The 16,993-nt window shown below is 43.9% G+C and overlaps 1 long non-coding RNA gene across 1 annotated transcript; it reads left to right on the top strand.

The window, feature by feature from the left end:
• Nucleotides 1–381: 381 nt before the first annotated feature.
• LOC143421815 (uncharacterized) lies at nucleotides 382–16,575 on the top strand. Its single transcript, XR_013101403.1, has 2 exons — nucleotides 382–2,014; nucleotides 11,400–16,575. It is a non-coding gene; the product is annotated as an uncharacterized LOC143421815 (long non-coding RNA).
• Nucleotides 16,576–16,993: the final 418 nt, after the last annotated feature.

The raw sequence follows: 16,993 nt of genomic DNA, 5'->3' as shown, positions 1-16,993 counted from the left end.
AGCTGAACTGATAAACTACACAAGGGATACTTTGCTCAGAAGGCAGGAAGACGTTTCCTTATTTGGTCTGTACCGGTTTGAACTGGGAAAGCTGACACACGAACCTTTTTTCATCTATATAAACTGCTGTGTATCAAATAAACCTTTGAGTCGATTTGGGAAGACAACCTGAAGCAGTCTGTGTTTCCTTGTTCTCCCAAGCTGCTCCCGACGTCGTAACTAACCCAGCTGAATGGCATACCTGAGTGTTACTTTAAATAATTAGGAATCTTATAAGGAAAGGACAGAACTCTGCTTATCGCTCACGCCACGGAGGAAACCCGGGAAGGCAATTTCCTTCAATCTTGGTGTCAGAAGTGGGATGACTGACAGAAGGTAAATATGCGTCTTTCATATTTATATAAAGACCTATTATACCTCTCTCAGTGATCGATCCATAAAAAAAACGGGATATGCTGACGAAGTTTCACTTAGTGATCCAGAGAGATACACTGACTGACTTCCTCAGTCCCCGAATAAAGAAACGGGATATGCTGACGAAGTTTCACTTAGTGATCCAGAGAGATACACTGACTGACTTCCTCAGTCCCCGAATAAAGTAAATTAACCCTTGTGTGGTGTTGGTGGACACAGGAAGTTGCCTGTTGTCTTGAATATTTTAATTTTGTTTAAGTTGCTCACTCAGAAAGAGTGACACAGGAAGTTGCCTGTTGTCTTAAATACTTCTCGTTAAGTGAGAAGTTGCTCACCAAAGAGTGACACAGGAAGTTGCCTGTTGTCTTAAATACTTCTCGTTAAGTGAGAAGTTGCTCACCAAAGAGTGACACAGGGAGAAGTTGAACGGGTCTCACAGACCCGATTACCATACAAGGGTTAAAAGCAGTAAATTAAAAGCAGAAAGACACAGGAAGTTGCCTGTTGTTTTACGAGAAGTTGCTCGTTAAGCGAGAAGTTGCTCGCTAAGTGAGAGTTGCTCACACAAACAAAAAAATTGCTAGCAATAAATTTAAAGTGACCTCAGCTGTGCCGCAGCGAAAATACTAACATAAATCCTCCTAGCGTGTAAACCCCTCTGGAAATCACTGAACATGGGTCAGAATTATTCAAAGACCACAGACAGGTCCGATAAAAAAAATCTAAAGTACCTGTAAAACCAAAAATTAATAAAATACAAAATAAAGTCTCAAATAACGGCTCAGTATAACTCCCATTTCCGGTTACGTGTAACCTACGTCCGCGAATCGGTGAAGACGTCCATGATCACGTATCCAGAACATGCGGGAGTGCTTATGTGACTGACTTTGTTTACAACTTAAGAAGTTCAATGCATTCTAATTTATTTCCGGAGCCTTATCCCGAACGATTATCGCCAGAAAACAGGTCAGTAGAAATGTTGAATATCATTTGTGATAAGAAAAGTAGTCTGCTTAAAAAGTCCTGTAGAAAATATATGATAGAATGCCGCGACGTGATGCATCAAATGTTACCGCTATGGACAAAAGGAGGGTAAATAATGACAAAGTCGCCGATTTCTTTAAGAATCTAAAGAAATTCCTGCTAACAATGTCCAGAGACAAAAGTGACTTAAATGCAGTAACTATGTGTAAACAGAAGCCTGATGAATCTATCCTAGTATTCATAAAACGCTTTATGCACTGTTGGACAAGCTAGAGGTGCAAATTTAGCTCAGTTTTCCAGCAGCCGCAGACACCCAAAGCAAAAATGAATTTGTGTATTTAATTTAACATAAAGGGTGAAATGTTTGCTGACACTGATAACAGCTTATGTTTTCTCTGCCCTATGTACCGACATGATGGAGAAGGAACATCCTCTGTGTCAGCTGGACCCTCAGCAGAGAATGAACTCAACATCCTTTTTGTCCGGTACTCTATGTCACACACTGTGCCAAAAAAACGTGTACAGACGCCACTAACAGGTAATCCCATGACTGGGAGCCACACTTTTGTTTCTCTCACACTGTTCAACAACATGATAACTGCTCACACAAGTGAAGGTTGAAGGATATAAAAAAAAAACAACAACAGCAATAGAATAATATTAAACACAAAGTGAACCCGTCTTCCTTCATTAAATAGGTTCTTTTAGATGTTAAGGAGGAATTGACTTAACCAGGCTGGCGGAGAATGAAGACAACCGGACACCTGCTGCAGATGGGGAATCAGTGAACTTTTATTGAGACAGAGACAACCTCTCAACACAGCTCACATCAGGAGATTCCTCATATTTGCTGTGAGGATGGGTATATATTCTCTAAAACTTACAGGAGGGGGTTGTGAGGAAAGTGCTGCATTAGCAGAAAAACAACTCCATAAAAGGAAAGCGGCCTTGGGTGTTCTAGTCTCTTCGCTTGCAGATATCTTGCACCTGCAGGATGAGGCGATCGCTTCTTATCGCTCTCAAGGCCAAAGTCGTGAGCACATTTTTATTACACAGTTGCACAGTAACTTTAAAGCTGAACAATATTTAAAGCTGAATAATGTTTGATCGGATTATATTTTCTTCAAATCCCCCTTTTGACCCATCTTAAATGGGTCAACACACAAAAATAAGTAACATTCAAAGGAACACAGAGACGTGTCGAAGCCTGGCTCGAAAAACTCCTCGGGTCTTATCATTTGTCTTTATCTGTCATTGCAGATGAGGAGAAAAGAGTCCAGGCACCACCCTGCCCAGGGGTCGGCTGCAAGCAGTCTCGGTTCCCGACGAAAGCAGTAACAGCTGTCCTGCACACACGGATACAACGAGTCAGTGCAACCAGGGTAGTGACACAAAATTAACAGTTCCTGTAACTCAGCAACCAAAAAGCATAAGTAATGATAAAAATGTGGAGAGTACAGAGTATACTATAATAATGAGAGATATAAACGTGAAAATATGAAAGAATAAATCAACCGTAAAATAAACCCAGAACGGTAACTGCTAAGGACATTCAAAAGTGAATATGTTAAAAAGTGAGGAAGGGGTGTGGAATAAAACAATTTATATCCAGTGGTGGGAGTACACATTCGCTCAGGCTTAAGTCCGGAGACCCTGAGAACATCGCTTAACCCTCACAACCCGACCAGACACAGTTCAACCAGATATATCCTTCAAGAGGAAGTGGGTGAGGGAAACAATTAATAACAAGCCTAATACAAAACACCACAGAGAAACAACCATTCTAGAAGAATTTAAACAAGAGAAAGACGATAATGTTCGTCACCCTCACGATCAGAGTTTTCATCATCCGTTGGCGAGGAGGTGGGAAGTTGACTAGCCAATAAAGGCATCTGCCGGGCGAGATCCTTATCCTCAGGAGTGAGAGCTGTAACAATCAGTCTCTGGAAGAGGGATCGAATGCATGGAATACAACAGCAACCGCAGGTGACTAGGATAGCAACAAAAACTGAGATGGAAACTAGGATGGAAGCTACAAGGGCCTTATATTTGCCAAACATGTTAAGCCAAGAGTCCCACATGGCAGTATCAACGCCCGAGTGTTCCTTCATTTTAACAGTAAGAGCTGTGAGACCAGTAATAGCTTTAGTGAGGGAACCATCAGGAGCTGTGTTATTGGGGATATAGGTACAGCACTCCTGACCAAAAAGGCTGCAGACTCCGCCTCTTTCTGCGAGGAGAAAATCCGTTGCGACCCTGTTTTGGAAAGCCATTAGGGAAGTGGCAGATAACTGTGCATGCACAGCTTCAAAACCATCTCGAGTGTAATTAGCCAACAGTTGCACATTAAAGTGAATGTAGTTAATTCTGTCTACATTCGCATTTATTTCAACCATCCAAAGTATCGAGGCCCATCCTGCTTTAACCTGGTCTCGCAGTTTATATTCATCGGGGACCCCACGGGGTATACCCACAGCATCAATATAGGTTGGATTATGAGCTGAACCTGGGATTAGAGAACGTTTAGAGCGTCGTTCAGAGGAGGATGGGAGGCCAACTTCGTGTACTTCTATAGAGAGATCTACTGGAGTGACTAAAACAGGTAAAATAAGAGTTATGAGAGCGCAAAGACCTGACGCATCCCGAGGGAAACCATCATATAACTTGTTATTGCCACACCACCACCACAAATCAGCCCTAGCCGTAGGTCGGAAGTTTGGTTTCATAACCGTCATCTCAGTGCACCAAGAAGAGTTCAAGCTACCTAGTTTTACTGCATTGCCAGTCAGGTTAATACAAGTGAAATTGTTCACAGCTACATCTGAAGAAAAGAAAGGTGGTTTATTAGAGACCGAGCGTTGAGTTTTAGGAAAGTGGTTTTCCAGATATGAGCAATGACCTCGTTTTGTATTGTTCATAAGATGCAGGAGGCATGCACTATTGACTGGCGCCGGTACAACTCTTAAAGTGGGGCGTGCTCCCATACAAACTATGCAGTCGGAAGCCGTCTTGTCAGCAGCTTGTTCAGCTAGTAGTAACCAGTTGTTTGTTGCTCCAGAAATACCGGTTAGAATTTGGAAGAGGTCATCTTTAGACATTTTATTTGTGTCTACAATGCGTATTCGGCCGTTTCTCCCCCCGTTTGTATATGTCACCGGAGGGCCATTAAAGGTGGGGTTATCATCTTTAACTACAGAGCTTGGAGCTGCACCAACGCTAGGGCATATTTCCATTTGCCAATACAGGGCGGTGCGATCAGTCCAAGGGGCAAGTATAAATTGTTGACAGGAGGTCAAGGCCAGATCCTTTAGGGTAAAAATTAAGCCTGAAAGATCCGGTTTTTTTGCTATTCTGAGCATATTTTGGTTTCTCCAGTGCAAAGCCTGACCCCTAGAGTGCTTGGACCAATCGAGGTCCGTTTCTGACACTAAACTGGACCACTTCCACTGATGCCAACCTCCCAGGGTTATATACCACACTGAGGAGGAGAGATGTACTGCAAGGTTAAAAAGATCCCCCCCTTGGTCTTTGGTGACGGGAGTGACTGGGAAGCTAGCGAAATCTATTTCGACTACCCAACTTTTATTGTTGGGGACACAGAGAGTAATCATTCTAGTCGTACTTGGGGTGCAGGAGGTAACCGTGTGTCGTTTCTTTCTAAATGGATCGGGCGTGGGCAAAACTGGAGAGGAAGTGGTGGGCAAGACCCTAGGGGCTACATTTGTCAGATTGGGACTGTCAGAAGGGGGCGAAGCTTTTGAACTTGAAGGTGTCAGAAGTGTCGGGGGCCCTTCACAGATCAGGATTATGCCAATGGGGATGAGACCCAGGGCCAGGAAGCAAACAAAGACGCAACATCTTTGCCTGCCTGTCATTTCAGGGGGAAAGGGCCAAGACATGTTTACTTAGCTTGGATGTCGTCTAATAGAGGATGATGGGGCACAGAAAGGTGGTCCAGTTCCCCCCACCTCGCCAAGGGCGTGTTCTAGGAGTTAAAGAGCAACAAAAAGTATCAGCGACACAACTTTAAATGAGCTTTCAGCGGTTAAAACTATTGCAATGTAAAATGTAAATCTTAAAAACTCAAGCCAATATAAAAGCAAAGTCATAAAAGATGTTAAAAATAGAAAAATAAAAATGTTTAGTTCAGTATGAAGAACACCCCCTTTTGTAACCAGCCGGCTTGTAGGTTGAGCTTTGGCTCCCTCAAGTGGTTGGTGATGCTGTTGCAGCTCCTTCTGACAGGTCCTTCTGCACCTCTCTCAAGGTTCTTCCTGGTTCGGTGGCAGCAGCGCACTGTGTGTAATGAAACCAGGTGTCACCTTTCCCTTCGAGCCTGACAGCGTGGGAGGTCCGCTCGGTTATGCGGTAAGGGCCTGTCCAGCGAGGCTCAGCCCACTTTCTCTTTGTGACTTTCAGGAGGACGTAGTCCATTCCAGGTGTAGCCGCCTCTTTCAGCTCTTGCTGGTTTCTTTCAGCGACCTGTGAGGAATACTGGGCAACAAAACTGCGGAGCATGTTATAATATGTCCTCGGATCGAGGTCTGAATCAGCTTCATCCGACATTAACAGGCGAGAGGAGGGGCCAGGAAAAGGCCTGCCATGCTCCAACTCAAATGGAGTGTAACCAGAGGTTTGATTTACTGAGCATCTTATGGACATTAATGCAAGAGGCAATGCCTTAACCCAATCTAATTTGGTCTGTGCACAGATTTTAGCCAATTTAGTTTTTAGAGTTTGATTCATCCTTTCCACTTTCCCCTGGGACTGGGGGTGGTAAACTGAGCCAAACTTATGTTTCAAACCTAATGCGGCTTCAACCCTCTGCAGATCGTGGTTCCTGAAATGTGAACCATTGTCCGACCTTATGACCTCGGGAAACCCATGCTGTGGTATATAATGATTAATCAGACACTTCACCACAGTTCTACTGTTTTCACTTGCTGTCGGCCAGGCTTCTGGCCAACCTGAAAATGCATCCACAGCCACCAGCAGGTACCTGTAACCACCTACTCTGTCCACCATGTCTGTGTAATCAATGATTATTTCTTTCCCTGGGCAAAGTGGGATGGGGAAGTACCCTGCTATTGGCTTGAAGGCGGGCTTGATTCCAAATTGGTTGCACTCCTTACAGGTTTTAACCATGTATTTTGTCATGTCTTTTAGATAAGGGTGCCACCAGGCGGCTAAGTTCCTCATCATTTGTGCAGGTCCCACATGCCCCACTCCATGTGCCTCTTCCATTGCTGTCTGTCTGACCCCTGGCGGTAGAATGGGCCTTCCATCTGGGCCACGCCAAACATCTGTGTTTGTGGCCCCTCTTGTTACCCATAATGATTTTTCCTGGGGGCTGGCTTTGTCCTGTAACTCTCTGATTGTGGCTAGGCCTAGTTGTATGGGTGGTCTTTCTGGAGGGGGTGTGGCTTCTGGGTCCATTACCATAATCAGGGAGGGTAAGTAACCAGCTGTCTGCTTAGCTACTAAGTCGGCCTGTTTGTTACCTAATGCCACTAAGTCCAATCCGGCACTGTGTCCTTTGCATTTTACCACTGCCACCTTAACAGGTAACAACAGTGCTTCCGCTAATTCCCTCATTTCTATCTCATGTTTAATAGGCTTTCCGCTGGCTGTCAAAAAACCAGCTCTTAGCCACTGCTTGAGCTCCACATGCACTGCTCCCACAGCATAAGCTGAATCACTGTATATATTCACTTTCTGTCCCTTTCCCATCCTTAAGGCTTCAATCACCGCTCTCAGTTCAGCTCTCTGTGCAGACTGTTGTCCTGTCAACTGCTCTGCTTTCACTGTTTTCCATCTCATGTCTGTCTGTTCCACTATTGCCCATGCAGCCTTCAACATTCCACTTTCAGTTCTGAAACAACATCCATCTGTGAACCAATCTTTTTCTGCATCCATTAGAGGTTCTGCCTGCAAATCTGGCCTGATTTTCTCCTGTACCTGCACAACCTCTTCACACATATGTGGTTCCCCTGATCCCATGTGATCAGCCATGTTTATGCCTTCATGTGAGTAGGTGATGTGTGGTGCTTCCAAAATGGTACTGAGGCGTCTCTGCCTGAGTGAAGTGAGTGTGAAGGCCTGTGAGGAGACGTAGGCCACCACACTGTGTGATGTCAAAATTTTTAGTGGGTGGTTCATCACTATGTGTGCTGTTTTCTGAATGATTTTTGCAAGTCCAGAAACGTGTTGTGTGCACGGTGGGTGGCGTTTTTCAGTGTTGTCAAGCATTACGCTTACATATGTCAACACTTTTCTCTCTCCCCCTTTTTTCTGGAACAGGATACCATTGATATGGGTTCCAGTTCCAGAAACATCAAGATGAAAAGGCAAAGCATAATCTGGCACAGCAAGGTCAGAGGCGACAGAAAGCTGTTGTTTTAACTTTATAAACGCCTGTTCTGTTTCTGTAGTCCATGAGAGGGGAGCAGAGAGGTTTCTCATGCCTTGTTCATTTACCAAAGCGCGCAAAGGGGAAGTAAGGCCAACATAGTCTGGGACATAGGTCCTGCTGTAACCAGTCAGGCCCAAAAATGACAACATGTCTTTTACAGTTAGAGGTTTTGGATGGTGCAAAATGGAGTTCCTGTGTTCTGGGGACAAGGAAATACCGGACTGTGAGACCATGCGGCCTAGAAAAGAAACCTGTTTTCTTGCAATCTGTAGTTTGTTTTTGCTCACTTTAAAACCTGTGTTGGCCAGGTGGTGAAGTACCACTCTGGTGGCCTCCAAACAGATGTCAGCCGTGGGGGCAGACAGCAAAAGGTCATCCACATATTGTATTAACATACAGTCAGATGGTAGTGGGCTGGTTTGTAAAAGTTCTTTCAAACACTGATTAAACAGTCCTGGGGAGAGGGCAAATCCCTGTGGTAAGCGAGTGTAACGCCATTGTCGGCCTCTAAATGTAAATGAGAAAATGTCACGCAGTGACTCACGAAGTGGGAGGCAGAAGAAGGCATTAGCCAAGTCAATGCAGGTGAACCAGGCATGAGATGGTGGGAGGTTGGTCAAGGCAACATAAGGATTAGGCACAGGCAAAGTAGGAGTGCCAAGTAAGGCATTAATCCTTCTCAAATCATGTGCCATTCTGAACTTCCCCGTGCCTTTTTTCTCAACGGGTAGGATGGGCGTGTTCCACTTAGAGCAGGAGGGCTCCAAGACACCGGCAGTGACCAAACCAGAAATTGTTTCTGCAATCCCAGCCTCAGCCTCCGGTCTGTGTGGGTACTGAGGCTGCCACAAAGGGGTAGCAGATGACAGTTGAAAAGAGACTGGCTCCACATCAACTAAACCTACATCTGTGGGTCCAAGGGACCACAAACAATCTGGAAGAGAGTCGAGTAAAGGCGCAGCATCACAGTGGTCTGTGTGTTCTCTTCCATGTGACCCGCTGACCACTCGATGTTGCAGTGTTGAGGAATTAAAGCAATCATTTAAAATTTGGTATGTCTTGGTAGATGGAGAAAACAAAACCTGTGGGAGTTTTGTAGGTGTCCAGTCAGTGGCCGCAAGGGAACGTTTAACCATTCCACCCAGCTCCTTAGCCTGGTGTCCAGGATGTAAGGCCAGTGACACATGGGGAGCTGCCTCATCAGACATCATGTACCACTGTAATTGATCTGTTGTAAAAGTAACCGCTGCTGCCACTCCCTCCGGTGCCGCAAAAATGCACGACATGTTCAGAGACCAAGCCCGCCCCTCACACTGCTTTTGGAACATGTGCTGGTACCAGGTGGTGTCATGCCTGTCATAAAACAGTGTAACATGAGGTGGGTCAGGGGGAGGGACATAGAAGAGGGGGCTCTACCACTAGCTGAGGATGTCGCCGACAGAGAGGAGCTTCCTGGGCAAAAATGCTTGGTATCTATGGGAGTTGGAGCTACGGGCGGTTCTTCTCCAATAGTCATTATTCCACCAGAGATATTAAGTACCGGATATATGCCTGCTGAGGGCGGAGTTGAGGCAGAATAGGGAGGTGGCTGAGACCTATTTTTCTTCATGTGTGGTTTTGCAGTTTCCCATAAACACACCCAGTGATTAAATTTAGCTTTGCGGCCTGCGTGCTTATCTGCTTCCTTTCTGTGTCTCACCCCGCTCATCACACCTGCACCTGCTGCTGCTGAGTTGGCTTCTTCCTCTTTCTCTTTTGCCTGCATAGCCTTATTCTGCCAAATTATTCCCCAGTTACCACTACTCCCCTCGTCCTTTCCCTTTTCTTTCATTAACCTTTCAGCTGTTTTCCTCAATGACTCTTTCTGCTTTTTTGCTTCTTTGGGCTGGTGTGTGGAGTTGATGACTGTCTCAACACATGTTAATTGTTCTCCCAATGTGCTAAGAATAACACCGGGACCCCAACCATCATCATTAGTTTCTCGATCTAATTCTCCATCCATTTTACTGTCAATGGAGGAGTGTTCTTTTATTGATTTTAAAGGAGAATTTGGGCCAGCTGGGTTTCTGCCTCTGTTAGGCACTAACAGCTGGGGCGCTGCTTTAAAGGTGAGTCAGCACTGAAATATCCCTTCAGGTGTTACCAGGCTTCTACCAAACCGGAGTCTGGCGGGTAACCTTGCCTAGAGCTTCCTGATAGGGGTGCTAGTTGGTTGTCACCTTGTTCACACGTCTCATTCACACTTCATACATTACCTGCAGTCACTCATTACCCTCCTTATGTATGTAATAAATGTGTAAAAAAAAAAAAATTCTATGTGTGGTGTATTATTTTAACCAAAAGAGGAACCTAGTTCCTTTAATTGTGTAATCTGTGAACAACGGAGAACCAAACTGTCCTGCCCAGTGTTCCACAGCAAGCATTCAGCGTGTATTTATGTGTGTCCAATATCAAACAGAACATCAAAACATTTAAAACACTAAAATCATCGGGGTTTTAAGAAGAGATCCGTTTTCTCCTATTGATCAAAGGGACCCCTCCTTTGGACTCCAACCAGTACTTCTCCTTTTTAAGTTTTAGAGGATCTTTTCTAATAAAGTCCTCTGGGCCTTCCTAACCCTTCTGTAGTTTAGAGAATATTACTAAAAAATATTCTCAAGGCCTTTAACCTTTTAATTTGTTTAGAAAGGCGTTACTAATAAACCCTTTCAAGGTCCCAGACCTGCACTGAGGTATTTATCCGACACCGGAGAGCAACCCGTCGGCTGCAACCGTGGTCAGACCTCAGTTCACTCTTATCTTTATTCACTTATTCACTTATTTCTTATTCACTTATCTCTTATTCACTTGTCTGATTCTCAACAAGCCTTAAGTAAGCCAGACAATTTTGGTTATGAATTACTAGGAGTTTGGACACTAAGTATTTTTATAATGTTCAATATAGCAGAAATAAAAGGTCTGCTTACCTTGTTTTTGTGTGCACACAGCTTTTGTCCAAACTCCGTTCACTCAGACCACGGCCGAAGTCCTCCCATCCGTTCCAGTTGACCTGGAGCGGATCCTGTTTCGTGACGCCAATTGAAGGATATAAAAAAAAAACAACAACAGCAATAGAATAATATTAAACACAAAGTGAACCCGTCTTCCTTCATTAAATAGGTTCTTTTAGATGTTAAGGAGGAATTGACTTAACCAGGCTGGCGGAGAATGAAGACAACCGGACACCTGCTGCAGATGGGGAATCAGTGAACTTTTATTGAGACAGAGACAACCTCTCAACACAGCTCACATCAGGAGATTCCTCATATTTGCTGTGAGGATGGGTATATATTCTCTAAAACTTACAGGAGGGGGTTGTGAGGAAAGTGCTGCATTAGCAGAAAAACAACTCCATAAAAGGAAAGCGGCCTTGGGTGTTCTAGTCTCTTCGCTTGCAGATATCTTGCACCTGCAGGATGAGGCGATCGCTTCTTATCGCTCTCAAGGCCAAAGTCGTGAGCACATTTTTATTACACAGTTGCACAGTAACTTTAAAGCTGAACAATATTTAAAGCTGAATAATGTTTGATCGGATTATATTTTCTTCAAGGTCAAACAGTGATTTTGTTACATAACTCAGACATAGGTTACGAAATATGTCGTCACATAGATCTAACCTACCCTATCGACTGTACTATTTCTGCAGTTACATTGCCAGCTGAATACCAGAATATGACATTATGGTCAAAAAGTGAGAATGATATAGGATTTATTGACTGTACACTTTATCACGTACACCTATTAAAACACAACAAGCAGTATATGTCAGGCAATGTCCCCTTTCCACGGAAAAAGCCGCAGCCCTAGATGTCATCATAGGAGATTTATTGACTACAGGAGTAATAAAGCCCACACTCCTGTCAATCCTGTGCCAAAGCCTAACAAACCTGGCGTATGGCGTTTCATACAAGACTTGAGGCAAATTAATGCAGTCAACATTCCTCTGCCACCTCTCGTTTCAGATGTTCACAGCATATTGACATGCATTGCATACACATTTTACCGTGGTGGATTTATGCTCCACTCCTTTTTCTCAGTACCTGTGACACACAGCCGTTATTTGCATTCACACATAGAAATAAGCAGTACACTTGGACTCGTTTGCCCCAAGGCATGATAGACAGCTCTGCTGCTTTCTCAATGGTGCTTCACTCCTCCAGGGCTGCACCCTGATCCACATGTGGATGACCTCCTCCTCTGTGCTGAAAGTGAAAAACTATGTCAAACTGCTACACACATGCTTCTCCAGCACCTCCAAAAGACTGGCCACAAAGCATCAGCAAAGAAAATGCAGTACTGTCAGACTTCTGTTCAATATTTGGGATTTACACTGTCTCACGGAAAACGTTCCATGACTGCAGACAGGGTCAAAGCTGTGACCTCCGTCCCTCGTCCCACTACACAGAAGGACATGTCGTCCTTCTTAGGCATGGTGAACTATTGCAGACAGTGGATACCAGACTGTTCTTTTCATGACCACATTCTGCGTGACTGTTGTAAAAAAAGACAAGCCTCCTCGAATACTGTGGTCCACAGAAATGACTGCCTCTTTCAATGCATTACAGGGAGTGCTGACCTCCGCCACTCAAAGGTGCTGCCTGAATTGTTCAGGAATGCCGGCCTGCCTGAGGGCAGTAGCAGCTTGCTCTATCATGATAAGGGACTGCGAGAAGCTTACACTCTCACATGACACTATTCTACACACCAATCACCAGGTCACGACCATTGTAGCAAACATAACTAAACAACATATGCAAATCTCACTATAAAAGCGAGCAGCACACCTGATTCGCCATGACATTTATTGATACTATTCTGTGTTCTTCTGACCGACAGGATGGCTCAGACAGGCTTGACGATGATGACTGCATGACACGTATACAGGAATCCACAGCACCACGTCCAGATTTAGAGCAAACACCTATCTCAGACTCAGCCACGGTTTATGTGGACGGGTCCTGTTCAAGGCCGAATGACAACTCATTTCTTTGTGGCTATTCAGTGGTGACATTGCCTGACATCATACTAGAGGCTCACTCATTACCATTTCACTCAGCACAAAAAGCAGAGCTCATGGCTTTAATACGCGCCTGTGAGCTACATTTGGATAAGCATGTGACGATTTACACAGACAGCCGCTATGCATTTGGCGTTGTGCATGACTTTGGCACATTGTGGAGACAGAGAGGATTTAGATCTGCTGATGGAAAATAAATTGCTAAATTCTGATTTTGTTAAAAGACTTTTGCAGGCTATACAGCTGCCATCGGCCGTTGCAGTTGTAAAAACGAAAGGACACAGTACAGCTGACACAGACGAAGCAACAGGTAATGCCTTAGCAGACGTGACAGCCAAGGCTGCAGCTGCATCACAGCTCCCACCGCCACAGGAAGTATTATCTTTGCCCCTACAGCTGCCACTTGTTACACTCCCAGACTATTTAGACACAAATGTTGATTTAAAATTCATACAAGAGCAAGCCTCTGCATAGAATAATGACTGTACCTTAGATGACAGAGATGGCCTATACAAAATCTTAAGGGTTTGATTGCCCTCCCATATTCCCTGATGCCAGTCCTTGTCCGACATTTTCACGGTGTGAGTCATGTCGGACAAAGAGGGGTAATAGGGGCAATAAAATTAAGATTTGTAATTGAGAAAACATCACATGCAGTAAAAAGCATATTAGCAACCTGTCTAACATGTGCGCGAACTAATGTAGGTAGCTCAAAAGCAAAACATCAGCATTTACCACAACCAGATTTTCCATTTCATACATTACAAATTGATTTCACACATATGCCAGCGCAAGGAAGCATCAAGTACTTACTGGTAATAGTGGATCAATTTAGTAAATGAGTAGAAGCTTATCCAACCTCAAAAGAAACTGCAGAAGTAGTCTGTCAAAAGTTGAGCAATGAAATAATACCCAGATTCGGAATACCTCACCAAATTAACAGTGATAGAGGACCTTCATTCACATGAGAAGTAATTAAAAAATGTGCTAAAACTTTAATGACCTGGGTCAAATTACTTCCTCAAGTCCTCTGTGAGATTGGAATGACTCAATCTGCAGTAACCAAATTATTTCCATTTGAAATAAGACTATTTCCAACACCATGGTCAGCTTCCAGAGGGGCACCGCTAGTAGAAGGTGATGTATATTGCATTGTCCACTGATGTTCACAACCTGGTAGAAAAACTGAATAATAACTATCAGAAAGTTTGTCTCTCTCAGCTTTTCCCCTCCACAGTTCCACCAGTGGAGACAAGGAGACGCATGTTGGAGAAGCCACTAAAACCAAGGACACTCTGGGAGGCCGCGTTTTCCAGCCCCCAGGCTTTACTGGCAGTGACGAAGAACCAGCATCCTCACAGACGGACAACCTCAGTGGATTCATGCCAGCAGGGTTAAGACCAGCCCAATCGGACCATCTCAGGCGTCGGATCAAGCAGACGACATCTCCGGCGAGCCAGCGCCCGGATCCAGAGCAAATAAACACACACGGGTAGATGACATCTCAGGCGAGCCAGCGCCAGGATCCAAAAGTTACATACACACACGCAATCACTGATTAACACACAACGTCTGAAAGAACAACAACAAGGTACTCAAACATCCAGCAGGAACAGAAAGCCAAAAGTACCACATGATGTCTAACCTGATAAAGCCAGACTCATTTCATCCTGATAATGGAGAAAATGAAATGCCCATTGTCATCATACGACGCTTATTCAATGTCTCTCGAACCTGGGACCAGGCCAGGAGACAACTGAAGAACTGTTTTTCTTATATACTTTCTTATATATTTAGGTTATTTATCATATCTATCGCATTAACCTTAAGATTTCTCTTTGCTATTTTGTATTGTAAACTGCAACCATGTTCACATTTCTGCAGGTCATATTTTGCTGACTATACCTCATGCTCCATTTTGCAAGACACCTACTTAATGCACTCCTCACGTTCCCTAAAATCAGTAAATGACAACATAGACGCCACTAATAAACCATTTTATGCACCCTCTAGAACAGGAGCTAACGCCTGGTATGAAAATGCCAGAACAGCCGCTCGTGATTTAGGAAACAGTAACTGTTATGTCTGTTCAAAGGCTAATCCAGAACAGGTAATAGTAGGATACCCCATATCCGGTTTCCCCCTCACTGAGGGACTAGAGAAAATCGGCGGAGATAATGCTCTCTTTAAAGACACTTTACAGTTGACTCTGAGCCCTCTCGACTGCCTACTTAGACACACACACACACCAACTAACCCTGAGACTCCATTAGGCGAATTATTGAAGTTATCTAATGACACCGCAGGGACCTGCGCCCCAATGAAACGCCCTAAGAATAGGTTAAAGCCCTCACTGCCCTTAGGACAGATCCCTCTCCATTTTAATACTAGTATGATATGTCTGCGCAGACTAAAGTTAACTGGCCCAGACACACACATAGATTATACAGAGGATAACTATACATTCTTCTCTGACTCCCCAGGTGCACGCTGTAATGAGACATGGCTAGCTGTCTCTGTGGCTGAAGTTGTATCATATCTGGAGGAACACACACACAGTTCAAGTTCGAGCAGAGAATCGATCATTGTTCCCCCAGACGGTGTATTAAATGACACTGACTGGGGGGAGTTAGTTAAATCACACATGGTCACGCGCCTAACTAGACCAATCCCACGTGCTTATTGGTTGTGCAATAATACCCTTAGATTAGCTTTACCTGTTAATTGGACCGGTACCTGTGGTCTAGTAACCGTTGATGTATGCTGTACTTTCATTCCCAATAATACCGCCCCTAACGGTTCATTCACACAAGCTATGAATAATCTTGAAGCATTGCAGATAGAACTAATTGCCAATACAGGTCACGGTCAGTGGCTACATAAGTGGCTACAGGACACGTTTGGAAAATGGAAGGAACTAATTGTAGCCTTTGTAACCGTTGCAGCATGTTTTTGATGATTATTGTCTGTTGTGTGGTACCCTGTGTACGTTCAATGATAACCCGTATAGCCACTAGTACAGCCACTTCAATGTATTTGCAATTGGCACAAATTGACCCAGATTATGTGTCAGATGTCATCAATGATGTTCCTGATGTGTATATTGAACATTAGGTTGTGAACTATTACATTTTATGATTTGCTTTTTATATTATGTTATTACATTTGTGATTTTTCCTTTCTATTTGAGTTATTATTTTTAAAAAATAATAAAAGAGGGGAACTGTTAGATATTTTGATACCACGGTAAGCATTTACAGGATATTGTTTTATACAGGAAAACTGTTACTCAATAAGGCCGATCTACTAGTTGTTTTTCTCTTTCTCTGTGACCCAAGAATTAATGTGAGACTCACAAGCTGGTACCTCAAGGTCGAAAACACCACAGAGATGAGACCACTTCTTTGCTCCCATCCTCCCTTTTTCTTTATCTCCTGGAAAAGGCTCGTTAAAGGCTAGGTGGTTTGTTTCAGAATTCACTGATGAAAGAACTCTGTATTCTATGTCTAGGAGTGTATTTTGCTGGGATGATCATAAATTGTAGCTGAACTGATAAACTACACAAGGGATACTTTGCTCAGAAGGCAGGAAGACGTTTCCTTATTTGGTCTGTACCGGTTTGAACTGGGAAAGCTGACACACGAACCTTTTTTCATCTATATAAACTGCTGTGTATCAAATAAACCTTTGAGTCGATTTGGGAAGACAACCTGAAGCAGTCTGTGTTTCCTTGTTCTCCCAAGCTGCTCCCGACGTCGTAACTAACCCAGCTGAATGGCATACCTGAGTGTTACTTTAAATAATTAGGAATCTTATAAGGAAAGGACAGAACTCTGCTTATCGCTCACGCCACGGAGGAAACCCGGGAAGGCAATTTCCTTCACCGACCGTGACAGGCTCCACTGTATTTTGGAGCAGGCTGTGAGGGTGAATCAGCTGTATGTGCACTCATCTGCATTCATCATGCAAGCAAGTTAATTGAAAATGGGAATGAATTAGTCATAGTAAAACGAATAACATGTATGAATTGTATTTTTGTATGCTGTAGTAAACTGTGATCTTCAGGGTTTTTTAATCCCTTCATGGCTGCTGCTGAGCTCCATATATATTCATCCATCCATCAGTCT

The sequence above is a fragment of the Maylandia zebra genome, linkage group LG13 (assembly GCF_041146795.1).
Source record: "Maylandia zebra isolate NMK-2024a linkage group LG13, Mzebra_GT3a, whole genome shotgun sequence".
Lineage (NCBI taxonomy): Eukaryota > Metazoa > Chordata > Actinopteri > Cichliformes > Cichlidae > Maylandia > Maylandia zebra.
The sequence above is the reverse complement of the archived record's forward strand: the minus strand, read 5'-3'. Positions and strand labels throughout refer to the sequence as shown.